This window comes from Physeter macrocephalus, chromosome 14 (genome assembly GCF_002837175.3).
Source record: "Physeter macrocephalus isolate SW-GA chromosome 14, ASM283717v5, whole genome shotgun sequence".
NCBI lineage: Eukaryota > Metazoa > Chordata > Mammalia > Artiodactyla > Physeteridae > Physeter > Physeter macrocephalus.
In genome coordinates this window covers 129,613,159-129,633,589 of record NC_041227.1, presented here as the reverse complement: position 1 = coordinate 129,633,589, position 20,431 = coordinate 129,613,159, and positions in this window count along the sequence as shown.

The following is a 20,431-nucleotide window of genomic DNA, read 5'->3' as shown; positions in this document are numbered from 1 at the left end:
TCCGTAATAATTCATCTCATACCCTTAGTTTACATACCTCATTCGGCAAGACTAAAGCTTGGAATGAAGCCAAGGGCCATCTTTTGTTCCTTAAACATTTCCCTTGAGCATTTCCCCCACCTCTGCCAAGTGGTTTATCAAATATTCTTCCAACATAAAAGAGGAAAAAAATTCTCCTGCTAAGGAAATAACATTTTGCCACACTGTTATATTATTAATGAATCTAGAAAGTTCTTTTGAACTGTATGGCAGCAGTCTCCAGTTCTAATTAGAATCACCTGAGATGCTTTCAAAACACATTTTCCTGGGACCCCTCCCAGACCTACAGCTTCAGGATCTCCAAGGGTAGACCAGCAACTCTGGATATGTTTCCTTGGTCTCAGGTAATTCTGAGAAGGCCCCAAGTTTGGAAACCACTGACTTTTGGAACTAGCTTTATTCTATACTCATGGCCTTCCACTTACCGATATTTTACCACATGGAAAAGATATTGATGGTCTGTTTCTTCATCTTTCACTTCCAATAATTTCTGTATATATCTTAAAATGACAGACACAAAACTTAAGATAAAACAAGCATTTTTCAGCATTGCCGCACACCCTGGTGGAGATAGTTAAGGAAATACTTATCTGTGATTTCCTGCCCCAAACCCATGCTGTCTCCTTGGTAGGGTGTGTTCAATATTACACAAGCCTGAGCTGATTCTCAAGCTACTGATAAGGAAGCCGTTTTATATTTAAAGTGCTGACTTCGCCATGAAAATGAACAGTCGTCCAATATAAATGTCATTTTTTTGATTCCTTGTAAAATGGCTAATAATAGACAACTTTAATGACTGTAAAGTTTGTTAAAGAATTTACATCATTTATGTGAATCTTGGGCCATAAAAACTTGGGGAGACAATCCGTGTAATCTAGAGTCAAAATGCTAAAACTCTACAATTTTTTTCAAGATAAAAATCAACATTTCAGTCAATCATATAGTGTCATTTGATCACCTTATTTGATACTGAATATTTGAAAACAAATATTGTATTTCTAAAAGTAAATGGTGTGCTTACCAGAAATGAGGACCCAATGTTATAGCATGTTCTATAATTTATTCACAAAATATGTGTGTTTGTTCGAGTGAAATGGAATCAGATTGAAGTTTTCAGGATATATTTGTTAAACTGATGTATTCTTGTGTTCGGATGAAATAACATTCGTCAGGGATTTCTATTCCATTAATTTAATTGTTCATATATGTGAATTCAAGTTCCATCTGTGTAGATGGAGACTTTGTGTTATTCAGAGTTACTGCCTTTATAACAAGCAGGATATTAATAATCCCACATCATTAACATGTTTTAATTATGATCTTATTAAGTGCATGTTTCCAGCACTTTGTGGTTTATAAAATGTTTTCATATCTATCTTATTTCCTTGATTGCAATGTGCACCTTTTAATCACATTTTAATATTTCTCAAATATTAGGATTAATCTCAAAATAGATATGCTTAGTGTGAAAAAGGTGCTCTTTACTCAAAAGTTTTCTACAAGCTTTATTATAACCCACGACATGTTAAAGTCAAGGAAATAGGGTATGATTTCCGTTGATTCTGGAGACAATTCTGTAGAGTCGACAGGGTTTCTAGTCTCCTCACTTAAGCAACAAGGAAATTATGCCAGAATTAGAATTTGTTAAAGTGCACCTCCCCATGGACTGTTTGCTTGCTGAAGTGATTATATGCCAACATGTACACTTCTTTTAGCAACAGAAAGATATTCAGTCTGTCTCAGAACAAGAACATACAGACAAAAGGACAGAGGGGTGTGCAGTACGGTTTTCTCCAGCAAGACTTTCCAAGAGGAAATCTAATATGCTTAGTTTCAAGTATCCGTTACACAAGGAGAGTCACGTGGTAAGCATGTCTGCCAGGCATGTGGCTCGGGCAAAGCAAACTCCATCCTTTCCATTTCTTTGTTTGCTGAAGAATGCTACCTACCTAATACCCCGTGATAATCTTTGGCCCGTGAAACCTGCCAAGCTCTGCCTGTTTCTCTCAACTTGGTGGTGACAGCTTCCAGCTGGACACCTGATCAATCATCCCTGTAACTGGCCTCCGTGTCTAGGGCGTGATTGCTTTTGTTTGTTTGTTTTCTTAGCCTGCTCCGCAGCTTTATTGGCAGGCTTCCTTGCTTGTCCATTAAAAGCCAAATGTGAAAGTAGCAAACTCCACCATCTGGGAAAGGGGAGAGGGTCTGGCACATCTCACTGGCCTTGATTTTATCAAAGCTCCTGGAGGTTACAGATATTTTTTTCACTGCAGACATGTTTTGGCTGCATTTGGTAGTGATGAAGGAAGGAGGAGGGGGTGGTTTTTAGTGGGATTTTGGTTTGGGGGGGTTTTTTCTTCCTGAGCTCTTTATAATTTTAGCGTGGCTCAAATAATAAGATAAAATGTAGGACATCTTTGAGAAGATTCCTTCTGTAGCAAAATTTTTATCTACTTTGACCATTCAAGATGAGTGCTTGAATCCCCAAGACAAGTGACTGTGAACAAGGCTTTTACAAAATGTTAGGAGCTTTCTTTGGCTCCTGGAAGGAAAGTATCACAGTTTATATTTATTTATTCAGTGACATAAAACACTTCTCCATTTAGTCTTTCTTTTCAAAGCTTCAAAACGAGACGTTTAACAGCATGCAGGATCTACAAGAACTTATCAGTTGGTCCTCGGTGAAAATTATATGTAAACACAGCTATCTGTTCCTCAAACACATAGAATTTTACCTTTTTAGAGCATCTTGAACAAGGGATCCTGAAGAAGTCATTCCCACACACACCTCTAGTGCACTTCTCTTACATTCTCATCTGTTTGTATGTCAAACCAAGTTACCAACTAAAGGACGTTTCATTTCTCCAGTGCTTCTCCAGCACACGCTACATGATTTGATTTCTGTAGGAGCAAAGGAGAAAGATCAGTGTCCACGCAGTTCTTTTCATTTTGAAGGCTGAAAATGACATGCCATGTGAAAACAAGGAAATTAGAAAGCAGCGTTTATCACGTTGCATGAGCTTACAAACCGTTGTAGCGCAGATATCCATGGCAAGGGGCCCAGTCCCTATGGAATCACTCTGAAGTAACAATATTCTGTATCCACCTAAATCCAATCCCCAGAATAGTGTTTTAAAATGTAGGAGGGGCAAGTATAAACACATAAAACCTCTATATTCCAGAGAGACAAACAGAACATCCCAGGAAACACATGTCTTGGTATTGCTTCTAGTGGTAAATGTAATAGCTGTGTTGTGAAGAGGGACATTGCTGAGTGAGGAAACCAGCCCAGACCGTGTCCTTCCTCCGATAACTGAAAGAAAGAGAGAAAAATGAACACCGAATCATAGGCATATGCCCGATTCTCCTCAGAGCTAGGTCAGCCTTTGAAAAAAAGAGCACTAAGCAAAGCTGCTAGAATTTCTACATTCCCCCTCCCCAGTCACCACCACCATCTAAAAAATGTGATTCTTTTTCAGATTTACTTCACTCTGGAACTTTAGTCAATTCAATGTAATGCTGCTATTACTTATACCATTGAGTGTATGGGTGTGAGGGAGGAGAGGCAGGTGTGTAGGTGATGAACTACCAAAATGATTAAATCGTTTGATTATTTGACAAGGGCAGGTTGCCAGTAGATTATGGCTGGAGTACATTATATCAATAGTAATACAAGGGGATATGTTATGTTGCAATAAAAATTGGACATTTCTGAACCTATTTTTTTCTGTGACGGACGCTTCGTTTACGTAAGTATAGGAGGGATATTTTCATCATTGCTATAAGAAATTGTATTTTTTTCTTCACATGTTCCTATAGCCACCAGAATTTTCATCTAATAGGACCCGGAAATGAGATTTAAAAATATAACAAGATCATATTTTCTTAATGTAAAATTTATACTCAAGTGGGTGGCAATGAGCCAATAATTTTGAGTAAGATAGTACCATAATCAGAGACTGTGGCATAGCACGTAGACAGCAGGAAGTATGGTTGATGGTGGCACAGATCTATAGAAGTTTGGGCATAGCACAAATTTTTTTAGGAACAAAGACCCGTGCAATGACCCGTGCAGGAGATTTGCTCTGGGGCAGTGATAACATAATGGGATCTATCTTTCAAAAATAGCTAAGACTTATCCTAAGTGAAGCACATTATTACTAAAATTCCCTCCAGGTTCTTAGAGAAAGAATATATGAGTTTGTGGTCTCTTTCTCTAAACACATTTAGATTTTATTTTGTTTTAAAACATGACTTTCCTCTCGAAGTTCTCAGCCAGCCAAATCTGTGCTTTATCTTCTTGCTTTGGTATAATGTCTGCACAAGGCCTCTCAAAATAGCTTCCTGTCTGGCTTGTTTAAAACATACCTCTTCACTGTCTCTGAGATGAGCTGAAGGGAGGATATGAAGTCAACAAGTATAAGGTGAAAATAAATAACCATCCAGTTCAAACAAACCACTTGCTCACTCAATAGTTTCTGGTCCCTGTTCAGCTGTACCCAACCAAGTTCCTTATATATCTCATTATCACACTTCTTCATGGCTAACCTTTCAAAGATGAACTTGTTTTGAAGTTCTAAACATCGTGCATGCTAAAATGACTCAGGCATTATCATGTATTGATGATTCATGAGGTCCTTCTGGAAGATGTAAACTCAGGCGTCTAATCAATAAAATAATTTTGAGTCTTTGAACTGGTTCCAGGGCAATTTTTCTTGGCAGTTTTTTGGCTTCCTGAATTATACTGACCCAAACCATGAATAATGATCTAAAATTGCACAATATACAGAAACCAGCTGTTCGAGAGGATCAAGAGGGTGATGTCATGGGGCCATTTCTAATCTCGATTTAATGTCCTGCCAGTACTGATGTCACTGGCTTGGTAACACATTGGCAGACTCCAATTTGTTAAGGATGAGTAGGTTCGAGAAGGAAATTGTATCATTGAAGGGAAAGAGACTTCTCATTTTTTCTGAATTGGGGCTGGACTAACAAGAAACTGCAAGAGCTGACAGTGGGATGGCTGGTATATACTCCACTGCAATGATATACGTATTAGAGTTCACAAATGTGTCCCTGTCTTGTTTGCATTTGTCAAGAAACAAAGTTCCTAATCTTCTAAAAAGGAAGATATTGCCTAAGTTTTCATGGGAATAAAATACAATTGCACCAAAAGAAGATGGTAAGGAGTAGTCTTTGCGTAAGTACCCAGAAGAAAATCTGGGAATCAAACTGAATGAGTTTGTAAGATTGACTACAATGTGTAAACTACAAGTTTAATATATCTTAGTTATCTTAGGAACTAAGGTAATTGTCTATCTGCACTCAGCCCTGACAGATTTATCCTTTTTCCGGTCCCACAACAAAAATAACAACTAAATAATACAAAGAAGTTTGAGAGAATTCAGAGGAGTACAACAAAAATGATTAAAGGGTTAGATTATCATTTCTGGGATTAAAATGTTAAAATACTTGGGGCATTGTTAGGGAAAAGAGTAGTAAAGGAACACGAATACCAACATACAGGGTTCTTGCCTATAGAAATTATCATCTATACACCAAAAAATGCTGCAGCTATAAGGAGTTAGCATAGAAAACAAAAATTAATGGTCTTTTTTAAGGCAGGGCTTTTATCTGAATTACTGGTGTAGAGAAAATTGTATTGATTGTCTACTTAAAACTGTGTCAGAGGTCTCAATTTTTAAATCTGTGTGAATGAAGTTCAGCTTCTTTATGATTTAGGGGCTTCTGTAATGAATTTTTGAAGTACATTTAATTAATAGACTAGATATGTTAAAGTGTATATTTGCTATGTGATTAAAGTAAGGTAACCTACAGAAGCCGATGTCAATTATAACTGTACTCAAATAATAAAATGACACAGCTGGCAATTGTGAGTTTTTAAGTACACCTCAGAAGTGCACAAAAGCATTACTAATTTAAAATTAGCTCATGCATTGTACATTTTCTTTTAAAGTATCACATAAAATTTTTAATTTAAATTCTTCCCTTAATTTTTCAGTGCAAAAAGTTCACACTTGTACAATTACATAAATTAAATTTAATGTTATTTTAAGATAATGTAGTTTTCCACTAGGGCTCAGTGAAGAGAAAGAATTTGCAGGTCTGAGGAAACAGACAAAGAAACAGATTCTATCCACACGTCTCAGACGTTTGGGGGGAAAATGTTAACTTTTATTAGTAATTATAGAATTTCCCCCCAATAAATCATATTCATATGAACTTTGGAGAGTAGAAATTGAAGGGCTTAAAACATTTTATTACGAAACTATAGAACAAAAACATATCTAGAGTGTGTACTTTATGAGATTAAGGAGAATTGCTAAACAATTGTAAACTAATACCGAGACCCAGAGGGGATAGTCAAGGAAAGAAAGCTTTCTTGATTGCAGCCTAGTTAAGCAATTTAATTAGAATGGCTGCTTTTAAAATAAGTGCAATTTTGCCAAAGGGAAGTGTGTTTTCTGGTGATAGATAGGAACATTGATGAGTCCCAGCCAGGGTACCATTACAAAGACAAAAGGTCACTGGGCTCTCCTGACAACAAGCACATGTTTTCCATTGGATGCCTCCCCGATGGAGAATTTTCTTGCCACTCATTAGAATTTATTGACACATAATTCCCCTGCAAAAGAGATTGTGGAAAATGTAGTCTTACATAATTGTTCTCTTCTTTCTTTCTCGGAAGGCCTGAGTGAATGGCGTATCACAGTGGTCGTTTTGGGGGTGATGATGACGTTGGGGGGAGAGGAGAGACGGGGAGTGAGGCTGCAAAATGTCCACTTCCCATCCTGAGGCACACACAGACTTTTAAATGCTTCACTTATCTCATATTGTAAACTCCAACTGGAGGAGAAATATTCACCAGACAGGTCATAAATCATGCCCACAGACAGGTGCAATAAATACCAATGTCAAAAAGTTACAAAGTAAAATTATATTGTTTTGACAAGGCTTCCAGATGCGCTGACAACAGGGCAAGTAAATGGTCTCTTTTCTGAGAGTCTGTATTACTGGTTCATGGGCGGGAAGAAAGACCCCAAGCCATCATAAGAAGAACAGTATCCCAGAATTTTAACACTTGTCACCCTTACCATAATCAGATGACTAGTTAAGATTCCTCTGTCTATAGAGAGAAGTCATCACATGTTAAAGTGTTATCTGTGGAAAAAGCATTTAACATGGGAATTCCCTGGCCGTCCACTGGTTAGGACCCAGCGTTTTCACTGCTAAGGGCCCAGGTTTGATCCCTGGTCAGGGAACTGAACTCGCACAAACCGTGCAGTGCGGCCAAAAAAAAAAAAGTATTTAACACAAAATCAGGTACCACAGGGCAGATATTTGATATGTACACAATGCTCATCATGGAGAAATTGCTTATAAATCAAATTGTTTTAAATTATATATATGAACACACACACACATATATATTTAAATATATTAAATATTTACTATTTAATGAAATAACCCAGTGATCCTTTTGTAATAGTTCTTTTTTTTTAATCTTTGGTGTAAATCTGGATTTCGACATTCTTAAATGAAAATACTTTAATATGAATTGTATTATTTCTTCTACAAAACAGTTTGACTAATTAAATTTAACTTCAAATAAGTTATTGCATTCTAGTATTCTTAATAGAGGTATTAGCTATAATAGGGATTTTATTAAAATGACAGACATTACATAGTTCTACATGTTAATACATATGAACACAAAAGGATGCCAGACTCTCTCTTCTTTTGGTATTTGTTTCTTTCTCAGTCAAATTTGCAATGAAAAAAAAAAAAGTTAATTATTTAGCAATTGACTGAAATTTTATTTATGGTCATCCTATAGACATATCCAGCTATTGGAAATGTATTCAGGGTTATACGTAATCAAACAACAAGTGCAACTTCCTTAAATACTTTCATCTGAAATAAAGAAAGAATTGGGGTAAATTGATCAGAACTTTGAGTAATAGTAATAACAGTTTAAACTATATGTCCCTGTGCATGGAAATGTTGAGCTTGTTCCTGAATGATTCAGTTGTACACTTAGTTCTGTTTTAATAACAATTTCTATTTGTTAGGTCAATTTGTCTAAATCGATCCTATCTTTCAGATACTTACTACAAATCAGGCGGTGCTGAATTCAACAATTGGCCAAATGCATCATAACTAAGAGTTCCACATTTGTATCAGACCTGAAGAAAATGAAAAGTAAGTAAGACATCATCTTAAAAAATTTTACTCAGATACCTTTAGATTGACAGGGAATCTTACTTCCATCTCCTAATCTCCTTGACACCTTAGAATCATACGAGACTGAGACTGGAAGTTTCAAAACAGTTTATAAACTTCCAACTTCTGACCGTTTAAAAGAGTCAACTCAAAGTCATTTATATAATCCCTCAAGAAATGACTCCACAGTGGTAATTCAGCTATTTATTCCTAGGTTAAAATGTTACTTTTTCTCACCCTCTTTTAGGAAAGAAACAAATCAGAAACATCTTTCTTAATATGCTTGATATTCTAAAGGGAGGTGTCAGTTATATAATTTTGTATTTATTCCTTGGGATTTGGGTGAATTGCATACCTCTACTGAACAATGAATTATTTTGCTGAGTTGTGTTGGTGAGTTAGAATGATGACTTAGGGAAGCAGAAGTCAGGAGTGGAAGGCCTGGTAGCAGCATCCTGTAAACCAGGCCAATGTGTTGCCCTAGAAAGGAATGTGCTGCCATAAATGAAGGCACCTGGAGGTCAAAGGTCATGGTATGTAATTAGCACAGGCCATTTAAGGAAGAATAAGAAAATAATGTTTTACAAGCTGGTAGAAAGAGAAGCAAATAATCATTTAAATGTTCCAATTGTGAGTTCCGTCAGTGTGTGTGGTTTATTTTATAAGCAACTTTCTTTACTAGTAAAGAAGAGGTAAGGCAATACTGAAAAACAGTACTCATTGGGACCTTGCAATGTATACTCCCTGGCCCTCTCTTTGAGCTCACTTGTATGAGGTTTGTTTCCAGCGCTTCATTTATTTTTTTCTCTTACTCTAAAACTAATTCTGGCATTGGAGAAATGATAAGTGGAATAAAATAAAATAAGGAAATCTCTTTAGACTATGGGAGATATTTTTGGCCAGTTTCTAGAAGGAAAGGTGCACTGGATTCTGGTTTATAAAAGTGAGGCATTCACAAAGGAATCTGGAAAGTTTTTCTCTGGGCAGCCCAGCCACCTAATGCTTAAGTGACCCATTAATGTCACTCGTGGGAATATCTAGTTGCCCATTTCATTTAAAATAAATGAAATGAATTTTAGTATTGCAACTGACTTATTGTTTTGTATAGGAACTGACTTCTGTGTAAGCAGAGGTGACTTAAAGGTCATGGCAAGTGAATGTTATGCCTCCAGTGCACATTTATAATTGCATTTATTGCTTTTTACACAGAAAAATAGAAACATTAAATTAAACCTTTCTCTTTTTGTATTGTCATTAAGATATTGGGGCAGTGAAACTTCCCTACATATATGTAAACTGAAAGTAAAATATGACAACTAAGCTATTAAAGACACTTATCTACTTACAGCAGATTGCTGAGTACAAGTACTATCATTCCCTTTGAAATCCAATGCAAAATAACACTGTGATGTCTTATCCTGAAACTGTCATAAGGCAAATCATTCTTTGGTATATACTCCAGTTGTACAACTGGTCAACCTATAGTTGTTTCTATTCCAGGGGCAAGTTAAATTTTATTGTTTTATTTTGAAACATATCTTTTGGGCATCATTATCAGTTGATTAAAAAAATTGATGATGGAAGAATATCTTACTGGTAAGGATGCCATGAGTTTGTCAAGATGTAAATCTGAGAACTGGTTTCCGTTCTTTGTTTCCTATAGTGGGCAGTAAAAAGAACAAATTAATGGAGTGAAACATGATCTCTTGCCTGCTAAATTCCAAGGAACCAACGTGATATTTAATTACTTACAGATATTGAGCCTTTTTTCACTAATCTTTATTTTGTCTCCATTTTTTCTCATTATTCATTCAGTTTTTTTGTTTCGTTCTGTTTTTAAGTTAGAACTTGCATGAAGACGATATATAATCATAGGACCTGAGGGCATAATACAGAAGAGTCACTTATAAAGGACATTCTTTGCACTGGGACACAACATTCCTATCATGGATACAAATAAATCACCAAACGTTTGACAGTTGGTTGCGCTTAAATTGACTCTAATCTGAGATTGAATTCTTATTTCATTTAATATTTTATTTTCATTGGAATTCCTGAATATGTGCTGAATGATGTAATCGGAAGTTTTTATTTTAATTTCCTAACATCTAAAATTGAATAGAAGATGCACATATTTCATGTCCATGTCTTAAAGAACTTAATTTGAGCTGCACTAACTACAATGTAATAAACTTAATTGTGACTTTACTGTATTTGTTCTTGTTAATTAATTCCACAAGAACCCTGCCACTCTCTTAAGTTTTAACTTCATATGAGAAGAGGAATAAATTCAGAAAACTGACCATACAATTGATTAGGACCACACAAACTGTCCATTAATTATTCTGTAAATACTTCAAATAGTAAGTCTGTTTTCTCCAGCAAGGTAGTAAACTCCTCGAGGACAAGAATTATAAACTTCTAAAATTCCTAGCCACGTCTAGAGTCAAAACTGAATCTATCAAAGTATTTATTAATATTTTTAACTTAGTAGTTAAGGCTTAGTCTCTCAGTAGTGGAAAACCCCAAAAAGAAGAAAGAAACATGAGTATGGAATCCAATGCCATATGCTTCTTTAGACACTATAAAATATGCCAGATCTTGATAAATTCAATAGGTTTTTTCTTTTGTGTCTAGAAATAAATTTAAACAGCTTTGCTCCAATTTTAATAATCATTGCTTCATTATAAAAGCAATGTATATTCTTTGAGAAAAAAATTTAAATAAAAACATATAGCAAGAAAAATGAAAATTATCTGTACATGCACCACCAGATAAATAGGCCAATTAATCTGTGTATATTCATCTATATGTAATTAGTAGATTTTATAAATGGTCACTCTCATTGGATATGTAGTTTTTTAAAATTTTTATTGGGGTATAATTGATTTACAATATTGTGTTAGTTTCAGCTGTACAGCAAAGTGAATATGTTATACAAATACATATATCCACTCTATTTTAGAGGGATATGTAGTTTTAGTATCTTGCTCTGTTCACATACATGAATTCATTGATAATTATCTCAGTTAATTAAATACTCTATAAAATATTTTAAGTGGATTTATCTTCTATAGTAAATGAATATGATCATTATTTGTTTATTATAAAAATTATATATAGTTTTTACTTTTAATACTACTATTTCAATAAGGAATAAAGTGTCATAACTACAAAAGACATTATCTGTTTGTGCTTTTCTGATCTTTCATTTTGATAAAATTCAAGAAGTAGGATAACTCAAAATGACGATCATTTTTATTAGCTTCAGTATATTATATGAATTGTTTTAAATGATATCTGTTTCGGAAGACCTTAATAAGTAAAGTATATGTCTTTGGTGATCTTCTCTTCCCTTCTCTTCCCTTTACTGTTCCATGTATTCACATAGCCTAATCATTATCTTCTGCTATTTAATACCAAAGAAATGCCGGCAAGAGATCTGTCTTTCTTAGCTGATTCTTGCCCTTTGCAGTTTTTCTTTTTCTTTTTCTTTTTTTTTTTTTTTTAAGATTTAATCATCTAGAACACCAGGTCCCTATAGAGAACTTGAACATTTGCTTTTAATCAAAAGACAAAGTTTATATTAAATTCAGTAAACAAAATCAGGGACTTGTATAAATAACAATTTGTGCATATCATTTTCATTTTTGCTAACACTTTTGACTCTGGTATTGATCTTTCGCCAGGTTGTGAAACTCAGAGGGCAAAGTGCAGAGTTCAAAAGTGGCTATTTGCCTCAAGGTTTATTGAAAATAAAACATCAACGGAAGTCCGCTGAAGTAATTTGAGGAAACTTTTTTTTCCCTTTTAGGAAGGATATCATTATTCGGTTTCTAAGGTTAAATCTGCTTAGAGAAAAATAACAGAGTGAAAACAGGCTTGAAACACTAGAAAGCTGGCAGAGAACATCTACAGAATTATGTGACTTAATGCAGGCATGTAAAATGTCCAAGGAACCACTTTTCTTATTCTATTCTCAACATCCCTTTATCTGTCCGTCATCCAAATATTGGAGCTATAACTCCAGGTTGCCAATCACACAGCCTGTGGACACACAGCAGTTGTCAATTGAGTAAATAAAGAAAGGAAACATGTTTAAAATGTTATTTTGAATGTACTTTAATAATGAGGTGGATTTTTAGAACCCATTACAACTGATGGATTGTCATTATGCAGATAAAGACAAAGTTGATTTTTTTATTCGCACTTCCCAAATTATTATTTTGCATTCATGCAAGCACTTGCTGGGAGTGTTTTCACACTCAAACAAAACAAGTGCAGTGTAGGCAGAGCTGTTTTTTATTTTGAAAGGTAACTGAAAATGTACAGAAGAGTTCTCCAGTGCTGGCTTGAAATTGTTGTATCTTAAGATTCTCAAGGCATTTATTAGAAAGTGTCCATCCGACTTATGAGAATTTTAACAGTCTCCCTTAGGTCAGACTGCAATTTAAGCCAGGAGTCAAGAACTTCAGTAATCTTTTACCAGCGTCATGCAATAGATCCTGGTTATTTTCAACCAAATTAGACATCATTTTGGATGTTTATTCTCCCAATTAGCTGCTTTTTTTTTCCTAATCCTTCTAAGTTTCTTTATGATTTATTTTAAAATTCCCTTAGTTTCTGATTACTACAGCAACTTAAGTGTGGTCTATTGGAAATCTTCAAAGGTGTAGAGGAGAGACACAAAATCATTTATGTAATAAGACTCCAGCTAACAGGCACCCTTAAGCAATCTGAATGCTTATGGAATAGCACGAAAATAGATCCAGAAAATTAAGCTAAAAGCTGGAGAAAAAACAAACTACATAAAGCTGTGCTTTCACAAGACTCATATGTCTAAGTATATAAGGTCTTAGCTTTTCTGGAGCTGACATTCTAACAGTGGAAAACGTATAATAAGTAAGTAATCGAATAACTAGAAAAGAAAATTTCAGATGCTTTTAAGAGCCTTGAGCCAATAAAGCAGTGTTATGAGAGGTGATGAGGGGTCCTTTAGAAAGGAGTGTTAGGAAAGACCTCACTTAGGAGCTGGTAGCTGAGGTCCCTAGAAGAAGGTGACTATATAAACGTCTTTGGGAAGAGAGGACAGAGAAGAAGAATAGGAAGCATCAGGTCCTAAAGTGAGGGTAAGATTTTTATTTTTGTTGTTTTGTTTTGCTCCCTGTGAACAGAAAGAAGATCTGGATTGCTGGGATATGGTTAAGAACAGAGTAGAAGGGTATGACATGGATAGAACGTAGGCAGGGACTAGATAATACATCGATGCAATGAAAGCCATGACAGCCATTGGACAGCAGAACTCACTGATTTATGCTTGGCACACCATTCCAGTTTATCATTTTATCATTTATCACACAGACTGCTGTGTGATAAATCTCTGGTGAAGCAGAGTGAAGGTGCAGTATCTATCCTCTCCAGTTAGTCTGTCCAAGGGACGAACTTTTATTTTCACTCTTAGGGTACTTAGAGACTAGTCCTTTTGCAAAGTTGATGTCATTTTTAACCCTCAAATCATGAGATAACAGCAGTTGTGCCTTCATGGAGCAAGTAGAAAGTTGAGGGAAATCTGTAGAATTCACGTCCAAATCTGCAAATGTAAAACATCAGAGATTGGGGTCTGAATTATATACTTTGCCCACACATACGGAGAAATCGCTGTGATGGTCCTAGGTTGCCAGGGTCTCCATTTTGGTTTTGCCCTGAAAATTCTCCTATATGGTGTCCTAGCTCAGCAATTGGAATTCTACAGACAAGGACTACAATTCCGATTCTACGTAGTATTTCACATGTGACTTAATCTCACTGAGATTCAGCTGCTCCTGTGAAATACAAGGATTGATAAGACTACGTATTTCACTGCATTATAATAAGATTGTTTTACATTTATGGAGGTTGGTACAGACATTGTTGCAAGAGATTTACAAACGTTAACTCCTCAAGAGGGAGGTATACGTATTACTCCCCTTGCACAGGTGAGAAAAAAAGACAAAAATGAATAGAGTAACTTGCTTCAGACCATCAGCCAGCAAGAGCTAGAGCTAGGATTTGACGCCCAGTCTTCTGGCTCTGTAGTGTTTGTTCTCTGCCCCCTCTCTGTTTAAATGAAATATTGCCTGCAGACTGTTTGGCACATACACATGCAATAAATGTCACTTATTATTTTTATTTTGCATTTTCCTATCACTGTATTTTGACTTCAATGTGGGAGAGGTGATTATCCAAAGATGTGAATTATCCAAGGATTGTGATCATCAGAAGCAGAGGAAATATTAGATTTTTCCAAGTGGGAGTAGGGTTAAAGAGTCCCAGCCCTTGAACCAGTCCAAAGCAAGAAACAAATGTCCAGAAGCCTTCCCTGCTCCACATCTGTTTTTATTTTTCAGTTTATCAGCCTGCTGTTTCATGACAGGATTTTGCAATATTCAGCTCCCCTGGTGACTTATAGGGTATCAAGGGAAGAGAGAATAAAGAAGCGCTTTTAGCCAACTTCAGTTTTTCCTTCCTTAAAACTGAAGATAAGCTCTGGCTGGACACCATGAGGTTAGTTGAAAAGGCTGATTCATGCACCTCCCTGTTATCGGCTGGAGAGGGGGAGGCTGGCTTTTCCAGTGCCCAGAGCTGTCGACGGTCCCCTTCCCACAGGGTCAGGACGGTGGTGTGTGAAGATGAGACCAGCTGGTAGCTGAGCGCTGCCCAGGTAGAGCACAGCCTACTCTCCTCGGGAGCAGGTGTGGGCGCCTTTGGGAGACGATATCTGTGTCTTCACATCAAGGTTGGGGTTTGCTGAGAACGTGAAGAGGAGGAGAGGTACATAACTGTTGGGTTTATCTCCTGCAAAAGCAGCCACTCTTTCATCAGCTACCAGAAGGGAATGGCCTCTGGCCTGTGATTTCTTATAAACCATATTCCACTCATATAAACCATAGCAAACACTAAGCCAGTGCATCCAACAGTCTACAAGCTCTCATTAGGGCGGGACAACCCATTTTCGGGGAAGAGTGGAGGAGGGGGAGGGATAGATTGGGAGTTTGGGATTGACATGGACACACTGCTGTATTTAAAATAGATAACCAACAAGGACTTACTGTAAAAAAATAAATAAATGAATAAAAGAAAGAAGAAGCCCAACATGCATTTTTGTCCTAGCAGAGGACAATTTGTAATATTGTAAATACTTGTAATAAATATCCGTGGGGCAAAGACTCAGTAAGAGACTATCTCAATATTGCATATGGCTATCCACATATAAGTACGAATTTGTCTCTGTGACTTTAAATAATTTTTCCTACTTACCAACGTAAAGAAATATATATTTAATAATAAACCTGTCTGTATTTCTATCTATACCTCTATACATCCATCTTCATAGATATACATATATATGTGCATGTATACATGTGGGTGTGAACATATGTGCCTGCATACAAAAAAAAAAAAAGTCTTCAGGCAAATTTGAGAGGTAATGCTCATCCTCCATTAAACTTTTATGAATGGCTGCCAATTGCTGACAACTGTTCTTTCCTAAACTGGGAAAGATCAACTCCAGATGTTTACCTTCTCCTGGAGGAGACCAGAGCAGTGTCTCTCCTACCAGAAAAGCCACCAGAGTGAAATAAGAAGTGACCCTAGCAACTGTTCTCCTGAATTGCTTCCGGAGTTCAAAAGTACAATTGTCTCGCTCCCACCCCCCTTTCCTGTCTTTCATTCAGCTGCTTTACATAGTTTCTCCCAGGAGGTATAAGCAGAGATTTTAAAGAAAGGAAAACGTTCAGGTGTCTCAAAACAATCCATGCAGGGAGTGGTGGTTTGGAAAGAGATTACTAAAAAACACTGTCAAGACTGAGGCCAGGTTTAGATGTGTCATGTGTTGCGTGAAAGAAGAACCTGGGTTACTCTACCCACAGAACACAAGTTTGCCTAAGTAACCTGGATGTTTTAGATGCATGAGGTCAATTGGAATACAAAATGGTCAAAATGTTTGCTTGGTTCTCTTTAGTTAGCAGGTAAATAGGAAGATGAGAGTTACACAGTGGGATTCACAACCAACAGAGAAACTTTATTATAAACCAGATTTAGCACCATGGATAAAACGTGCAGTTTTTCACAAGAATAAGCATTCAGCTTACAAAAATGTCTATTTCTAAACCATTCAGCTTTGTTACCACTCAACTTTTTTCTGATTTTCTCATTTTATGACATTAAATTAGAGAGTCACCATTCCTAACATTTCTCCTTTGCTTAAAACTATCATTTAGAGCAATATTTTTAACACCGTAAATTAAGACTCTAATGAATTTTTAGCTACTCTAAAAGAGAAGCAGAATCATGTTTGGGATGCTTCTGTTTCTCTCATTTTCTATTTGTCTGAAAACGTCTTCATTTCACCATCATTTTTGAAGTTTTTTTGTTTTTTTTTTTTGGTAATAATTCTAGATATTGCAGGCAGGTGTTTTGTTTGATTGTTTTTTTCCTACAACACTTTAAAGATGTTATCCCATTGTCTTGCTGCTTTCATTCTTTCTGTTGAGGAGCTAGTGGTGAATATTATGCTTGTTTCCTTGAATGCCATGTGCTTGTTTTATTGTTCTTTCTTTGAGGATTATTTTTTCAGCCATTCTACCATGGACTAGGTGTTTTTGTTTTTATTTTTGTATTATGCTTGGAATTCACCAAGCTTCTTGGAACTTTGGGTTGAAGATTTTAATCAGTTTTGGAAAATTCTTTACCCAAGTCAATTTAACAATAGCTCTTGCTTCCTTTTCTTTCTAGTTTCCTTTGTATATTCAATTGCGTATCTATTGGACTGTTTATTATTATCCTATGTTTTGCACATTTGGTTCTGTTTTTTAATTTGTTTATATATTTTTTCTTTATACATTTTCCCCTTCTTCAGTTTGATCATTTCTATTTATCTGTGTTTAAGTTCACTGATCATTTCTTATGCAGTGTCTAGTCTGTTCAAAGTTTATTCAATAAACTTAATTTAAGAATTGCATTTTCCAGCTCTAGAGTTTCCATCTGATGCTCTTTTAAATGATTCCTTTTCTCTTTTGAAACTCTCAATCCATCTTTTTCTTCAATTTATGCATACTTTTTCCCTGTCGTCTTTAACGTACTTATACTAGCTACTGCAAGGTCCTGCTGCAGTCAACACAGGGCAGCTTCTCTTTGCTGTTTTTCTCTTTTTCACATGGTTTTATACTACGTACGGAGATTTCGCTATGCCTTTCTAGCTGAACCCCAGCCTTACCCTCCACTGTCTCCATTGCACACTTAGAGAAATCTTATGGTTGAAATCCAGTGGGTAGAGAGAAGCAGCTTTGATTTTAGGATTTCTCTAGATTCAGACAGGTCATGCCAGCCTACCTGACTGTTAAAATTTCTATTGGTTTCTCCTTTACTCTAATAGGGAGCTCTCTCTGCCTTTGGCCGGCACAATACTCTTCTAGCATGTGCCTAGTCATGGACAATGGCCCCAGGGAGGAAGCAACTTTTGATAACTGCTCACCTAGGAAGTGAGCTTCCTGTGGGATTTAGTTTCTTCATAATTCTGTGCATTTACAGATAGATGCCTGTAGTTTCTCTTATCTATAGTTTACAGGTAGAATATATCTTTTTTATTATTGCAGTACTTGTTGTAGTGGCAGGTAAATTGCATGTGTGATCCTCCAGACCAGGAGGTGGCAAACTACAGTCCAACAACACTGGGCCATATCTGGCCTGCAGCGTGTTTTTGTACAGCATGCAAGCAAAGAATGACTTTTTATTTTTAAAGATTGTAGAAGTAATCCAACCACCAAACACAGGAGAATATGCAACAGATGATACATAACTTGAAAATTCTAACATATTCACTATCTAACCTTTTACAGAAAAAGTTTACTGCTCTCACTCTGTATCTTAATCAAAATGCTAACATTCTCTGTTTTATTACTTTTCATTCTTTTATGCAGCAGAATCTAACTGATACAAACTTGCTGCCAGCATTCCGGGAGGAGAGGGGGTAGAAAGTTGGGAATCTAAGCATTCACAATGTAAACTTGTAATCAACACCTGTTTTCCACATGAAGCCTTCATAGTTCACTGATATCTCCCAGGCCAGAGGTTTACTCACTCAAGAGAAAGCACCACCAATATTTACCTGCAGGGACAATCTCCTGGCTATGCAAAATGACAAGAGGATCTGGCTGTCTAACTTTTTCTTCTTTTTCCAACCACTGACCAATTCCTCTGTGGTACGTTCCTTTACCCTCATTTTAAGAACTCCTTGTGTTACCAGCTCCAGATCTGGGGGTGGTGGGGAGGTCTGCAATACACATGAGGTTGCTTCATAGATTTTCCCAGTATCAAATTAGAATTCACTTTTTTGATCTTGTAAGTCAGTTATCACTACCCTATCTTATTTTTATACCCTAACAGTGTAACAGTGTTCTCTCATGACACATTCTCTTTACTTTTGTGAGATTTATTTTTTTCTCCTCTATTCCTTTAAATTATTATACTGGGGCTTCTGGAAAGAAATATAGTCTATGCACGTGTTCTTCTCTCCGTCTTTAACCAGATTTAGCCTCCAGTTGTAATGGGGTTCATGCAGAGGCAAATTACAGGGGCAGAAACATTTGAAATCTGAACCAGAGGGCAGACATAGGCCATGGCAGAGCAATAATAGCTGTATTTCTCATGCAGATACTTGTATAGGCAGTCTTTAAGTGAAGTAAGATAGCTATAAACAAAAGGCACCCTGTCAAAACAATAATGCAAACCACATTTTCATTAAAATAAAATGACAATGGTAATTATACACTCCTTTGCTATGTTGATTTTATCCCAAATTGTAGATGATAGTTACATTGAAGTCAAATTAAATGTTGGCATTCATTCAGAAGTGGTGCTAGTATAGGGACAGAAACACTGGTTTACTGTTTCTGCACTAACTGCCCCTGCCTGATAGTAGGCAAGACACTAAGCTTTCTGGGGCTCACCTAATGAAAATAATTAAATTCTCTTATTTCATATCTTCAAGGACAGTCCCAGCTTTGCAAATTTATCATTTGTCAAAAGAAAATCTGAGCTTGTTGCAGTGTGTCAGTATAAAGAAACCATCGGCCTTGGCAATAGAATCATTGCTAAGTTTTATATCTCTATATAACAATGTATATATAGTGTTAAAAATGTTTCTTGTGCATATATAAATCTTCTTTATACAGTTAGGTAGAAAAAGAAATGTTAATCTGTCAATTATATCAATTCAGGCAATTCACCAAATGAAATCAACAAGAATCACAGGGATTCAAAATATCAGTAATTCTAACCCTGTAATAATCCTCTGATGGTAGAATGATCAAGTTTTACTTTTCTTTAAATAATTGTTATAGTTGCAGCCGTTGGATAATCCTAGCGAACAAAACTACAAATCCTACTAAAGGAGTTTTTTGGTACACAATTCTGGATAAGAAATGCCGAATCAAATTTTCTCTGACAGAGCTAAGTTGATTGATAGTAGATTTGCAAGTTCTTGAAATAAGAGAATGGAAGGAGGAAGGAAGTAATTTAAGGACATGATTTCTAATTTGTAAAGCCCATTTATAATATTCTTAGGGGTAATTTGCTGATGAGAGTAAAGCTTAAGGAGATAGATCAAGCTAATTCATTAACTGCGCTATCTTCTTGGAAAGAATTAGAGATGGGGGAGAAATTGGTCTGTAGAATTTCAAGTATCAGGGGATTTTTGCAGACTCAGTCTGTGGACAGAACTAACAAACCAAATTGAAAGATCATTTGGCTGAATCATACCTTTCAGTCTCAGTAGGATAATCACAGTCACCATCCCAGAAACAAAAATTTTTCCGAGTAATAATAATAACAATAATAATAATAATAAACACTGACTTGCATTAATCACGTGCCCTGTGCTAGTTTACTTCGTGGGTGTTTTAGAGGTTTTATCTCATTTCATCTTTACTACAACCTAAGAGAACAACTGTATTATTTCCCTGCCTTTTATGAGAAAATTGAGGTACAGAGAGGTTAAGTAATTTGGCCACATTAGAAGGAAAAGCCATGATTCAAATCTAACCTGACCTCAGAACCAAATTTCATTTTCATTTATAAGCATACTGCCTAGTTAAATATTTTGTTTCCTCTA